General features: G+C 34.5%; 2 pseudogenes; both read left to right on the forward strand.

Moving 5' to 3' along the window:
* The window catches only part of LOC119532412, a 237,897-nt pseudogene that overhangs the window by 156,534 nt on the left and 65,145 nt on the right, over positions 1-16,218 (forward strand).
* On the forward strand, positions 2,901-4,497 carry LOC119532410 (annotated as a pseudogene).

Genomic DNA, 16,218 nt, shown 5'->3' on the forward strand with positions numbered 1-16,218 from the left:
TTGTATCTGGATATTTTTTTCATCTATTTTCCTTGTGATTACCCTAGGGTTAAAATTTAACCTCCTAAATATATAACAATTATATTTGGTTTGCTACCACTTAACTTCAGTAGTATGCACCTATACTTTTCCTATGCCCCTCTATCCCCCTACCTTTTTTTTTTTTTTAACTTGTTACCATTTAGATCTTTTTACATTGTGGTCCACAAACGTAGGTTTTTTCATTACTTTTTATGCATTTGCATTTTAGCACTTGTAGGAAGCAAGAAGTGGAGTTATATACCAAACAATACAATACAATAATATTGGCATTTGTATCTACCCAAAAGGTTACTTTTATCTCAGGTCTTTTTTTTTTCATAATTTTAAAGTTTATTTTTTGTTAAAAAAGTGGGGTTACAGTAAAATCCACCCCTTCAATTTTCCTATTATTATTTCCTATTATTGATCTTTGCTAAAAGGCAGAGCAGTTTTCCCTATTATTAACACTTTGCATTTGTATGGTAACTTTGTTACAATTGATGAAACAATATTATTATAATTTTGATATTGACTATAGTCCATGGTTGACATTAGGGGTCACTGTTTATGTTGTACAGCCCTGTTTTTTTAATATAGTTTTATTGAAATTTATTCACATACCCTACAATCATGCACAGTGTACAATCAGTTATTCACAGTACTGTCATATAGTTGTGCATTCATCACCAGAATCAATTTTTGAACATTTCCCTTACTCCCAAAATAAATAAATAAATAAAAGTAAAAAAGAACACCTAAAACATTCCATCCCCCCATCTCACCCTGTTTTTCATTTAGTTTTTGTCCCCATTTTTCTACTCATCTGTCCATACACTGGACATGGGAAGTGTGAGCCACGAGGTTTTCACAATCACACAGTCACACCATGTAAGCTTCATAGTTATGCAGTTGTCTTCAAGAGTCAAGGCTACTGGGTTGCAGTTTGACAGTTTCAGGTATTTCCTTCTAGTTATTCCAATACACTTAAAAACTAAAAAAGGATATCTATATAGTGCATAAGACTGCCCTGCAGAGCGACCTCTCAACTCCTGGTATAGTCAAATAGTTATGCATTCACCACCACAATCTATATGAGAATATTCCCCATTCTTCTGAACAGAAAGAAGGGGGGAAAAAGAAGAAAAAGATCCCATACTCCTCCTTATATCCCCATCTTATTTACATTTAGCTTTGGTGTATTGCCTTTGTTATAATTAATGAAAGAATATAACAGTGTTACTGTTAACTACAGACTTCAGTTTGCATTAACTGTATTTTCCTCCAAATACCTTCCCACTTTCAACATGTAACAGTGACGTACATTGTTCTCGCTCAGTAAAAACTTTCTTATACTTGTACAATTAACCACCGTCATTGTCCACTCTATGTTTTGCTAAGTCATATAGTCTCAGTTTCTATCCTTTAGCTTGCCTTCTGGTGACATACATGACTCTAGCCTTACTGTTTTCAACCATATTCACACTCATGTTTGTTAATTATACTTACCGTATTGTGCTACCATCACATAGTATTGTGCTATCCATTTCTGAACCTTTACAATCAACCTATTGAACATTCTGTACTTCTTAAGCATTGATTGCCCAGTCTCTGCCTTATTTCTATATCCTGATAGCCTATTCTCTCCAATTTAATTTAATTCTCAGAGTTTGCTCATTACAGTTAGTTCATAGATAGCTTATTCTCTCTAATTTAATTCTCAGAGTTTGCTCATTACAGTTAGTTCATATTAGTGAGACCATAAATTATTTTTCCTTTCATTTCTGTCTTATTTCGCTCAATATAACGTCCTCAAGGTTCATCCATGTTGTTGCATATGTCATGACCATTGTGTGTATATACCACAGTTTGTTTATCCACTCATCAGCTGAAGGATATCTGGGCTGTTTCCATCTATTGATTGTACCCTTTGGATGACTGTGTGGTAAAATAAATAAAAAATAAAAAAGTGAAAGTTTAAAAAAATGTTATCTCTGGGAAGTACTTCCTGGGATGTCTGTTTCTTGGTTTTTTAACCAGCTGGTGATAAGATAGAGATTTTCTTGAGCTTCAGCCCTCCTATCACGACAGTTTGCCCAAAGTGAATGCAGTGTTCAAGGTTTTCCCTGCCTTTCTCGGCCTCTGTCTCCCCTGGGCTTTTGCTTGTTAGTTGTTTTGGCGTTCACCTATTTACAGAAGTTTGGTTGTCCCCTCTCTTTCCCAAGAGAGAGTACCATGGCCAAAAGTGACTCAGAAAAGCTTTTATTTAGACTTGAATATGAGAGTTTATCCTTAAATGTTAATTGTGATTCCATAAAAAGAATATGATATAGAACTGTGTGGATAAATATATGGTTTTGTTGATTAATAAAAAAGTATGCATTTTAATTTTTTGCTTAAAAATTATTATTAAATCATTGAGTCCTCTTATGTCTTAATAGTGGAGAAATATGATTACAGAATATACAGGTATACTTTATTTTATTGTGCTTTGCTTTATTCCACTTTGCAGATAATGCGTTTTTTACAAATTGAAGGTTTATGGCAACCCTGCTATGAGCAGATCTGTCGGCACCATTTTTCTAACAGTATATACTCACTTTGTATCTCTGTGTCATGTTTTTGTAATTCTCACAATGTTTCAAACTTTTTCACTATTATTATATCTATTATGGTGATCTGTGGTCAATGATCTTCGGTGTTACTATTGAAATTGTTTTGGGGCGCCATGAACCATGCCTATATAAGATGGTGAATTCAATTGATAAATGTGTGTTCTAACTCATCCACTGACCAGCCGTTCTCCATCTCTCTTCCTCTTCTCAGGCCTCTCTGTTCTCTGAGACACAATATTGAAATTAGGCCAATTGATAACCCTACAATGGCCTCTTGCATGTTCAAGTGAAAGGAAGAGTCACATGTCTCTCACTTTAAATTGAAAGCTAGAAATGATTAAGCTTAGAGAGGAAAGCACGTCAAAAGCCAAGACAGGCTTTTTCAGTCTGGCGCTGAGTGGTTTTTTGGATCATGTCTTGTGGCTCTGTGGATTACAACAGAGAACATGGCGGCCCAGAGGGAATGGACCCCGATGGTGTCACTGAGAGCAACTGGAATGAGCTTGTTGATAACTTTGGTGATATGAATTTAAAAGAATCTCTTCTTTAGGGTATCTATGCTTATAGCTTTGAGAAGCCTTCAGCTATTCAGCAGCTAGCTATTATTCCCTGTATTAAAGGGTATGATGTAACTTCTCAAGCTCAGTCAGGTACTGGCAAGACAGCCACATTTGCTATTTCCATCCTGCAACAGTTGGAGATTGAGTTCAAGTAGACCCAAGCAGTAATATTGGCCCCCACCAGAGAACTGGCTCAACAGATCCAAAAGGTAATTCTGGCTCCTGGAGATTATATGGGAGCAATTTGTCATGTGTGTATGTGAAACCAGTGTTCAAAATGAGATGCAAAAACTGAAGGCTGAAGCACCACATATTGTTTGTTGGTACTCCAGGGAGAGTGTTTGATGTGTTAAACAGAAGATATCTTTTTCCAAAATGGATCAAAATGTTTGTTTTGAATGAAGCAGATGAAATGTTGAGCCGGGGGTTTAAGGATCAAATCTATGAGATTTTCTAAAAATTAAATACAAGTATTCAGGTTGCTTTCTGCCACAGTGCCAACTGATGTGTTGGAAGTGACCAGAAAGTTCATGAGAGATCCAGTTCAAATTCTGGTGAAGAAGGAAGAATTGACCCTTAAAGGAATCAAATAGTTTTATATTAATGTTGAAACAGAGGAATGGAAGTTGGATACACTTTATGACTTGTATGAGACGCTGACCATTATGCAGGCTGTTATTTTTCTCAATGCAAGGTGCATGGTGGACTGGCTTACTGAGAAGATGCATGCCAGGGATTTCGCAGTTTCTGCACTGTGCAGTGATATAGACCAGAAGGAAAGAGATGTTATCATGAGGGAATTCTGATCAGGGTCAACTGACTTGTTGGCTCACAGATTGATGTGCAACAAGTGTCTTTGGTTATAAACTATGACCTACCTACAAATCATGAAAACTGTATTCACAGAATTGGCAGAGGGGATCTATTTGCAAGGAAAGGTGTGGCTATTAACTTTGTTATTGAGGAAGACAAGAGGATTCTTTGGGACACTGAGACTTTCTCCAGTGGAGGAAATGCCAGTAAATGTGGCCGACCTTATTAATTCCTGGGATGAGAGTTTTGAATGCAGTGTCGGCTGTTGCTGAATAGGTGATCACAATGTGCATTGTGCTTCTTTCTTTGGGAATATTTGAATCTTGTCTCAGTGCTCATAATGGATCAGAAATATAGATTTTGATAGCAAAGTGACTTTAGTCATGAGCTCTTGTGAGGAAAGACATTGGCTTTATCCTCTTTAGAGTTAGACTGTTGGGTTTGGGTACAAAAGATAGGGTCTGTAAAATCCTTCTTTCTTAGAAATTTATTTCCTGGTTTTGTAGAAATGGTTGTAGTCGATGTTCTGTATCATTAATAATATACTTGTGGACTAAAAGATGTAAGTGCTGTATAAAGTCAGCCAATTATATTAAACTAGCATATCTGCCTTTATTGTGTTTGTCATTAGCCTGAATTTAGAAAGGCCTTTAAAATTGATTTTTGTTTTTTTAGAAAGCATTTGAATGCATTTTGTTTGGTACTTATTCAATAAAGTATTTATTTACTGCTAAGTGTGAACTGGACCCTGTTGCTAAGCCCCAGCAAGGGATCATATCCTAGGCAGGGTGAAACCCAGTGAAACTGCCATATTGCACATAATGGAGTTTGAATGTTAAATAAATTGTATATTCACTTAAAAAAAAAAAGCCAAGACAGGCCAAAAGCTAGGCCTCTTGTACCAAACAGTTAGCCAACTGTACTGCTCCAGTGAAGACACAAGTGACAAGAAAGCAAAGCAGTTTTATTGCTGGTATGGAGAATGTTTGAAGATCAAACCAGCCACAACATTCCCTTAAGCCAAAGCCTAATCCAGAGCAAAGCCCTGCTCTCTTCAATTCTGTGAAATCTGAGAGAGGTGAAGAAACTGCAAAAGAAAAGTTTGAAGCTAGCAGAGGTTGGTTCATGAAGTTTAAGGAAAGAAACTGTCTCCATATCATAAAAGTGCAAGGCAAAGCAGCAAGTGCTGATGTAGAAACTGTAGCAAGTTATCCAGAAGGTCTGGCTAAGATAATTGATGAAGGTGGCTACACTAAAACAGATTTTCAGTGTAGATGAAACAGCCTTCTATTGGAAGAAGATGCCATCTCGGACTTTCATAGATAAGTGTTTCCTGTTTGTTGTAGCTGTGGCTCAAATGTCCTCTCTGTCTTTGTTTTTGTCTCCCCTGTTGTCTTTGATTTTCCCTAGAGACTCCTTCTTAAAGAGGTTTTTGAGCCTCACAGTTCTTTCAGCTGTATTCCACTGTTATTGGACAGAAGCCTGATTGATATAGTGGTAAGGTGTGTGGGGAGGTTAGGTTTCAGTCTTTTTGAGTCTGTGCTCCTGGGCTTAACCTTCATAAGTGCTTCTCAGTCCAATTGTAATGGTTCTTTAGATACAAACCCCTTATCAAATATATGACTTGCAGATATTTTCTCCAGTTCTTTGGATTGTCTTTTCACTTTCTTAATGGTGTCTTTTGATGCATGTAAGTTTTAATTTTGATGAAGTCCAGTTTATCTGTTTTTTTCCTTTTTTATCTGTGCTTTTGGTGCTGTATCTAAGAAACCTTACCTAATCCAATGTCATGAAGGTTTACACCTAAGAGTTTTATATTTTTAGTTCTTCTAAGAGTTTTATATTTTTTGTTCTTACATTTATAGTGTCTGCAATCTTGGGTAAATGATAAGCCAGTGTAATTTAGAGTATGGTGAGATTCAGAGGATACCAACCTTGGCCTTTCTAATCCAAAAACTTTTGTAAATCTGGGCAGAATATGACTTGTTCCTTGTAAGTATTTTCCAAATGTAAAGAAACTTGTGTATATCCTGCTTTAAAAATACTTATTTTGTTTCAGATTTTCAAAAGAAAAATGTTCTTTTTTTTTTCCTTTTTCTTTTTTTAAGAAAAGAGATTGGTTCTGAATGCCTGAGAAAATAATTATGTAGTCTTCACTTTGAGAAGGACAGTTAGAGCATTTTGGTGGAGAATTTGAATGCTGATTTGGTTACAGTTATTGAGCACTTATTCTATATTAAGTTCTCTTTTGAACTGTAAAAGATATGATTGTAACCCAGTAACATGAATACTAGAAACAAGATTAAGCTAATGGTTATGTTATCTAAAGAAAAAATACTTGGTATATTGTGCATCTTGTTGTCTATTAACAGTGAATCTTGTGTTTGTGTGTGACTTTTTTCTTAAAACTTTACTTGGACTATCAGAATGGAGAATAGTGTTTACCCAGAATACATGGGAAAAGAATTCAAAAGTAATTATTGCCAAATGGTTTAGTAACATTCAGTACTCCAGAATATGTTGTAATTTGGGAGAAACAATTTTATGAGATTAAAATGTCTTAGACATGAACCCTTATGTGGCACTTAAGTCAATCTTTATGGAGCACTTGAAACTCACATCTCTTTGCTATTACCTGCTGCAAGAAATAAGTGTTTTGGCTTTTCTTGGATTGAATATTTTTTTTTATGTGCAAACATCTCCCAACACACGTTATTTTGACTCTTAGAAAGACTTCTGAAGAAGACATTGCATAAATAGAGAAAGCAATTAAATCATATTCTTTTTTTTTTTTTAAGCTGAAGTGAATTGTTAATTGGCACCACCACCTACCTGATTGCTCAAACCAAAAACCAAGGATTCCAGCCTCAAATACTCTCCTTTTCTCTAGCCTCACATCCAGTTGACTGGCAAGTTTTATTGGGTAGAGCTCCCAAATGCATTCTAAGATCAACAGCTTCTTTCCATCTTCATTAGTATCATCTCTCACTTAGACTTCTGTAATAATTTCCTAAATTGCCTTTTTCACTTTTGCCTCAGTGACTTCCCTTCACACTGAGTATAAAATCCCGGGTTTCTTGCAATTGTTTATAGTGCCTTTCATGATCTGGTGTTTACCTCTCTTTTCAACCTCATCTGATTTTTTTGCCATTGTCTTTCACTGAATTATAGGTACACTGGAAGTTTTCCTGTTCCTCACATATACCAGACTTGTTCCTGCCTCAAGAACAAGTTCTGTTTGTTTTTCCTTCAGTGTTTATTTTTCTTCTTTCTTCAAATGGCTGGATCATTTTAGTACCTCAAATGCTACCTCCTTAGGAGGTTGCTTCTGATTCTTCTAACGTAATCCCACTCTGCTCACCCACCATATTCTCAATTACATCACTCTGATTTGCTTCTGTGAACTAAAAATGGCCACAGATTCTTTATAGTTTTTCTCATCAAGAGGTGGATTCTATTTCACCATCTCTTGAATGTGGGCTTACTTTATGACTTGTTTTAACCAGTAGACTATGGCAGATGTGACTTTGTGGGACTCTCAAGCAATGACTCAAAAGGCCATGCAACTTATGCTATCACTGTTTTAGAACTGCCACCTTTTGAACAAGCTCAGGTTAGTCTCCTTGATGATGAGATACCACATGGAGATAGTGAGAGATAACAGAGAGAGGGAAAGCATGAGCAACCATCCCAGCTGAGGCTCCACACATATGATGCTGGTCATGGGGATCTTATAGACCCCTGGCAACCTTTCAACTGATTGTGAAATGAGGGAGCCCAGCCTGTAATACATGTAGAGTAGAAGAATTAAGCAGCTGAGCCCAACCCAAATTGCCAACCCACCGTATTGTGAGAAAATAAATGGTTATTTTAAATCTAAGTTTTGCAGTGGTTAATTACACTGCAGTAGGAAAAACTGATGTACTTCCTTCTTACCACTTAGTATCTGCAATTATCTATACATTTATTGGTTTATTTTATCATTCTCCACCATTATAATGTCAATTCGCTGAGATTGGAGACTTTGTGTCTTGCTTATTGTTATATCTTCAGCGCTGAGAAAGGGCCTTGCACATAGTAAGTGCTCAGTATATACTTAGTGAATGAATGAAAGAATGAATGAATGGGTTTACAGTAATTACATAACCTGTTAGAGATCACGTCTTTTCAGGCTTAATCTGAAAGATTCCTTGAGTTTTACTCTTGACAACTTATGTCACTTGCTAGTTATGTGACCTAGGCTAGCTAGATTACTTAAATTCCTGGTGCCTTATATGAAGAGTAAAGGAGTTAAACCTTGAAAAGCAATTAATTGAGTGCTTAGAATAGTCCAATAAATTTAAAAGAGAAAAAACAAAACAAAACAATAACTCATGAATATGTTTTAATTGTCCATGGTCTTAACATTGTAGAAACAAAAGCATGGTAGCTTTTTAGTATGTGTTTAATCTCCTGATTTGAATAACTAATAACCTTTACTCTTTTATTTATGTCAGTTTTAGGTCTTCATTCTTTTTGAACTGATGTTTAGTATTGAAACTCAAGTTACTAAGTAAATTGCCAACTTCTCTGTAAAATAACTATATAAGAAATATATCTGCAATATAGGGAAAATATGAGACTAAATGTATCAGGATAGACTAGGTTAGCTGTAGTAGTAAACAACCCAAGATTTCAGTGATTTAAAACAACAAATTATTTCTTATTCATGCCACATTCCCATTGTGAGTTCATCTTTGTCTTCGTTATCCTCATTCCAGGATCCAGACTGACTCTGAAATATTGCCAGTCACTGTGACAGAGGGAAGAGGAGCACCCACTTGTTTGTAAAGCGTCTGCTCAGAAATGATGCCCATCACTTCTGCTTATATTTTGTTGATCAGTGCGAGTTCCATAGCTACACCTGAGTTCAGCAGGACAGGGAAAGCAATCCTACCATGTGCCTGGAAGGAGAGAGAGAATTAGTGTTTTTGAACAGCTCTTTTGACTACCACACTAAGGTTGGAGGTGTCTTGCTTGTTACGATTGTGGTAACCATCAAGTCCAGCCCAAAAGCTAGAAATGAATGTCACCATGCAATGCAAACAGTCTTCAGCTGTATTTTTTTCTCAATGTCAAGTTATTTCTTTACTGTAGTTTTACGTGGAAAGAGCTGATGCTTTCATTGATCATTTTTCCTAGTATAATCAATGAGGGAATTCTGAAAGTCTCCATGACTCATACTTTATACATACTTTCAAAAACTTTCATTTTGAAAAGGTGAGTTTTTCTTATGAGTCATCATATCATCATTGATATTTGGTAATGTGGGATTGCAAGGGGACAGGGACAACATACTAATCCTTCACCTAGAAAACAAAAGGATATAAAGTGGAAAGCTTTTTATCCTGTACTTTCTGTCTTATTATCATCACACCCACCCATGATTCTATGCTAATGCTTTTATTCTTCATTCCTTTTTGCAGCTTGCATTTTGGATTTTCACTATTCATAAGCTCCTCTAGTAGAAGGTTTATAGGAGAAAAAAATACATCATTTTAGTTAATCTTGCCAGCTGTTCAAAACTCTGTTCCCTATATCTGTAGATAACTGAGACTTGGTTAAAGTGGCCTCAGCAGAATGTAAATTTATAATGCAATTTAAAAGAATTATGGCCAGACATCAGCACTGAATGCTTTTATTCTTACAGCATGCTTGTGAAATTGAATAGAAAGCAGTTTGGTGGAAGCACTGCAAATTTATTTTGATCACCATCTCTTAGTTGGTTTTACTACACTGAGAGAAAAATGGTGGCAAGCCATTCAAGCTTATTTGGCAGTAGCATTTACTTGGAAGTGAGTTCTCATATTTTTTCTGCCACCCAAGTTATTTCTCTCCGTCGATTTACATAACCTCTTGTAAATGTTTCAGTACCATGAAGAACCTAAGATGCAGGAATCTATGCTCAGTGGTTTTGTGTGTACATAATTCTGGGCATATTTTATTTCCCAAACCATAAAAATGTTGTGGGATTTGACACCAACTGTGCTTGAAATTGTGTTTCAGTAATGTTAAATTAGCAAGGAAATTCATAAGTACCTTATCTTTATGATGACAAATGTTGGATTAAATATTAAAGTGGAATTTTTAACTTTTAAATACTCTTCTACAAATAATCGTTCCTCCTGCTTGAAGATTATCTCAAAACGGCTGTCATTAGAGAGGAGATGTCTTATTCGTTTGGTCCTAAAATTTGGGTATCATACTGCTCTTTTGCCTTTGAGGAGCAGACTGCCCTCATGTCTGCTCTGAGAGAGTGAATAATTTTTTCTACATTGAAATCTAGAATCCAAAGCTTTTTTCCCAGTTTACTTTCATCTGAAGTTTTGTTGATTAGTAATGATTGGAAATGATAGGTTGATTGGAGATAACTTCTAAGAATTTTCTTTATTTTGGTCACTTGGCTGATAATAGTTTCTTTCAAATGGAATTTAAAAGGTGTCTTACAGTGTTTTTAGGGCTAGGAGCTACACAAGCAATTATTTATTCTACAATTTCAGAATTAAAAACTAATCCAAATTTTTTCCTTACTTGCCCAGGACCAGGTTAATTTATTCTCTTGTTTTCTGATTTCAAGACTAACATCGTTTATACCATATCATTCTGCCTCATAGACTAGGCCTCCAGTTTGTAAATAGGTTATGTGCTCAAAATATCTAAATTGATGTTTGGAACTTAAACCCATTTTCCCCTGCAGATAATAAATAAAGACAGTTTGGTTCTTTGTTAACCCACAAAGGTCTATCTGATACATTCCATTGCTAAACTGTTGAACAATTAAATTCTACAAACCTTTATTGAGCATTAATATGTGATAAGCACTGAGCTAGATGCTGGAGATACAAATGTTACATAGAAATAGTCCCTTCACTTCCAGCAGATTTTCGAATTAGTATGTAATACCAAGGCGGTTCATCTTTGAGTGACTTCATAATTAACTGCTTTAAATACTTTCGTTTTTTAAAAAAGCGTTACTGTCTTCTGTTGTAGCTCAAAAGTGGGCCTGATGAAATTGAAAAACAAATGAGAGCTTTAAAATGCATTTATCATCATGAATGCATTTACATTGCATTTAATCACATTTATTAACCATTATTGTATATCTGCTACTGTACCTTATGTAAATTATCTCATTTAATTCTAAATAAAGAAATTATTATACTCATTTTGCAGATGAAGAAATTGAAGCCTGTAGAGGTTATGTAACTTGCCTAATGTCTCATAACCAGTCAGGAACAGAGCCAGGATATATGCCCAGATAGTCTAACTTCAGAGCCAGTGTCCTTAATCACTATGCATACTGCTTTTATTTTTTTTTAAGTGAAGTATATCTTTATTTTGAGTTGTGAAGAATAAGTACTATAAAATTTAGCAAATATTCAGAGTGTTCTCTTTGTTAAATAAATACGTTTGTGTTTTTCCAGCTGATAATACATATACAAATTTAAATCTCTTTGTTTTAAATGAACTGCATCCAGTGTTGAACATGTGATTTAGTGTCATAAGCTTTGAAATTATCCTAACAACATGTTCCTCTGGGATGCTCCCTGCATATGAAATTAAGTCATATGTGGAGTACAGTAACAGTTTTGTGTAACCTGATTATTGGTTTATTTGGGGAGTTACTTCTAGTCAGCCTTCATAAGCACAACTCATCTGAGTGAAGATTTTTCCTCTTAATTTGGTCATTTCAGAGTTTGAGTTTAATCTGGTGTTGAACTAGCATACTATTTCCCATCACATTTTTGGTTTCATGTGTATTTTGGTTAATACTAGACAAATAGGCAAATGGAAAGAATTTACATCTGCTTTTCTCCCAAGGTGTGCTTGAATTGAAAATAAATTTGAGAGAGATCCTGGATATTGTTCTATTCCTGTATCTTCTGTTTATCTCCTAAATTTCAAGATTTACAAAACAAGCCTGATAGAAAGTCTGAGAACTATGGAATTAATGTGAGAATAATACTTCTCAATGCATTTGAATACACTAGGTATTTGCTTATAGGATCTATTCTAACCAAGTTTAAGACTTATAATATTATTAAATATTTGAGATTTTGGTTGCTTTGGTGAATTTATGAGTACTTTTAGTTATCAATTTCTGTACATCACATAAAAAATTATCTTTACCAGATTTATATCAACTTTCAGAACACACGATATGAAATCACACTGAGTAACGTTAACACTTATGTTAGCACAGATACTAACTAGCCTTTTGAATGTAGAATATATACCATTGGTTGCTGGAAAAATGGAATGAAATTCACTCAGTTTATATCCAGATTAAGTAATTTCCCCTCAAAAGATGTATATCCCTAAAGGTCCTAACCCTTTCATGGTATTTTACATTTATATCAAGTAGTTTTTTTCCCCCTGAAAATCGAAGTAGAAATGCTCATTACAGAAAATTTGGGAATAGCTTAAAGTATAAAAACCGTTTTCCATTATTTGATTAATATATATATAAATTACAAATAGATCTAGTACACCTTTACCCTATAAAGCCTTTGATGCTAGCTTTTAATCTGTCAGAAAAGAGAAATTTGTCTTTATTTCTTAACTATTTTTGGAGGAGTTATAATTTAGAAGAATAGTTTTATTTGAACAACAAAAAGATGATTAAGAAATGTAAGTGTCTCATAAAATGAATTTTACAGCCATAAAAAAAGTGAGTGAAAATAGAAGTATACACTATATTTATGGAGAACAGACTTCCAGCAACTTGAGCTGCATGAAGCATAGCCAAGAAATCAAAAGCAGAAAAAGCCTATGAAGAGTCAAAACGAATGCCACAAAACCCATGATTAAAATAATAGTGTTAGCAGTAATAATAATTATAATAATAAATATCAACATAATAATAGTTGTAGTAACCAGGTTTTCCTGCTTTTTACCAGGCTCTTTACATTCATTTTCTCATTTAATACTCAAGAATCCTATGAGGTAGACATTACTTCCATATTAGGTATGAGGAAACAGACTCATCAAGGTCACATGCATGTCTGTTTAGCTCTGAAACCTAACTACATTATTTATAGGAGAATTTCTCAGACTTTTGTGCAGAATCTTTTCTACCTTAATTTAGACAGAATTCTCCAGTCCATAGCATTCTGTTCTGCATGGGATGGAGGTGGAGGGGTGGGGTCACTGCTTGAGGCAGGCAGGCTTACAACTGGGAGAAGAGACTTCTGATTATCAGAAAGAGAAAAGCTGCCATAAGAAGCCAAAAAGTATACCCTTCTTGGTCCATGTAGCAAGGAGCAAACAGCTCAGTAGGCTCAAAAGCTATTACTTTATAGAACAAAGTAGAATATATTATTTAATATTCAAAATCATAAAGAAAATCTTAAGCTGTGTTTATATTTCTGAAGGTAGGCACATTATAATAATTTTTTGGACATTTTACAATTGTAAAAATAATCTTAAACCCTATCTATTACATTCTGTTTAAGAATGCAGGAAAATTATAACACTTTTTAAGAAGCTCCCCTTCCCCAAGTAGTTTGAAGTTTTATTGCTTATCCAGAAAATTCATTTATGTCAAAGTTATATCTGAACGGTGTTCAGATAAACGAGGTATTAGTTACATATTTTGTTATAAAAACTATGTCATTCTTATTGTAAATATTAGAGTACACTAACCAGGGACTCATACTGTAAATGAGGGTCAGTTTGGCAGTATATTCAAAATACACAGTGATTTATCAGTTCTACTTCTAGGAATCTATTCTGCAGAAATATTTACACATGTATATATATATATAAATGTTCACTGCATCTTTGTAATAGCAAAATATTGGAAATTATCCAGGAGCCTCATGAGGTGAATTACAAGTAGTGACATAGAAACATGTCCATGATATATGAAAAACTCAAGTGGTAAATAATATGTACAGGATGATCTCATTTGTTGAAAATACAAAAAAAAAAAAAAATACTGGGTATGTGAATGTCTATATGTATCTGGGGCAAAAAAGTCTGGGAGGAGTAATTTCATTCTAACCAGTGATTGCTACCTTTGGGGAAGAAGGGACATCACTTTTTGCTTTATGAATTTATGTATTTTTACAGGTATTATGATACTTTAAAAAAAATTCACACATATTTTTAAAAATGACCAAACTTTTAATGTTTCTACTCTGTTACAGATACATAAACTTTACTGTGCATCAGAATCACCTGGACAGCTTGTTAAAACAGAGTTGCTGGCCCCATCCCAAAGTTCTTGATTCAGAAGGTCTGGGGTGGGGCCGAGAATTTGTATTTCTAAAAAGTTCTCAGGTAATGCTTTTGATGCTGGTCCAGAGACCACATTTTGAGAACCATTATTGCATAAAAATGGTTTCTGAGATGTACACTCATGCTACTTTATAAAAACATACAACTTAGAAGTTAAATAGGACACTTTATGATTCTTAAATTGGAAATCTATTTTTTTAACTTAATATGTGAAACTCATTTTAGGAAATTGGTCCTAAGAGTGATGATATTCTTTTTCCATTTTCAAAATAGACACTTGTCATAATCAACAATTATATTATCAAGGATATATTAGTATTATGATGGTTAAGTTCCCCATACATGACTTAAAATATATTAAGTAGCCCAAAGAGAAGGTGTTAACTGGGGAATACTTGAGTGTAAAAGTAATTACCTGGAATACCAGTGCAGTGAAATTGCATGTTTTTCCCTAGGGAATCTGAAATATTACCCAAACAATTCATTATTAGTATGGAATTATGGGCCTAAGATTTAAAAAAATATCCTAGAAATCATAAACTTGGACTGTGTATCTTAAGGCAGCTAACCTGGTAGCATCATTTAAGTCCTATTTCATTAAGATTCATGAAGGGCTAATAAGAGTTCACTAATAAATAAGCTTATTATATGGAAAAAATAGATCTCATCATGACTCTTTATTTTTAAAATGTTAATCTGTCTAGGCAAGTATGATGTAAGTGACCTGGGAAGTAAATGGGCGTTAGTGGATCCAATCCAAAGTTCACTGTAGGACAAAGTGGTTCTTGTTTTTTTTTCTTATTATTCATTTTTCATTATATGATAAGTCAGGGACGTCACATTGCCCTACGTCAAACAATGCCAAGCTGAATAAGTGCTTTCTTCCAGACCATGTGCCACTCCACCCACTCTTCCTGCTTGACACGTGTAAGAGTTCTCTTTTGTCATGTGACTGCTGGAATAATCTGCACCACTCAGTTATTCTTACATGTACCAACTGGTGATGAAGTGAATGATCAAACTGTCAGATAAGTAGGTTTTGAGTGACGTGATCAAGGGAATAAGTACAAAGGTGAATGAAGCCAGCAAAGTTTCTTTAATGAATTTGACTCCATAACCCTTTCTTTCTAAATGTTCCATAAGGCTACCTTTTGTATAGTGCTTGAATAAAATTTCCCTGATTGTATTAGCCAAGTGATCAGGTATCTTAGGACAGATAGTGTTGTTAGGAACACAGTGTTGCCAAGCTCCCATATCTTTTATCTCTCTGGTACAATCTTAAGGCCAAATTGATTCCCGGTTTTGATGTGTCACCGATAAAGTTTGTGTGATGACTGTTTGGGGTGTGGTGAGATTGTCTTTGTGAATTATTATTGTGTGTACCTTGCTTCTATGACAGTATTTTAAAACACCACCCTTGGGAATGTGGTAAGTAGAATTTACCTATGAAAATATAATAACCACTTTAACCAAAAAAATTTTTTAGTATTTGTTGTCAGTAAGGTATTCTTACCTAATTATTACAGTGGTAACATTATTAATCTTTAATTTTGTGTTAACATATTTATTTATTAAACAACACTTTTTTTTCCTTTTAAAATAGTTTCTATTTCAGACTTTCCCCTAGTAAACACTGATTTTTCTCCTTGTCAAGTAAAATTTAAGATCAGTTTATTTAAATAATTTCAGATCTTAGGGTTTATTGCAGTGATTCATTTAGACATTTTTCTCTAAGTAGTATTAGAAAGGACATATAGTTCCTTAGAGTATTCAACCCCCTGAAAATAAAATGTAATATTCTTTACAGATTATTTTTGCCCAGACTTGTTCCATGAAAGACATAAGATGGTTATAATAATGTACATGGTGCATAAAATAAAATAAACTTAACATAAGTTAAAGCTAAAATAAGAAAAAGGGGCAAAGCTAAA

Source organism: Choloepus didactylus, chromosome 4 (genome assembly GCF_015220235.1).
Source record: "Choloepus didactylus isolate mChoDid1 chromosome 4, mChoDid1.pri, whole genome shotgun sequence".
Lineage (NCBI taxonomy): Eukaryota > Metazoa > Chordata > Mammalia > Pilosa > Megalonychidae > Choloepus > Choloepus didactylus.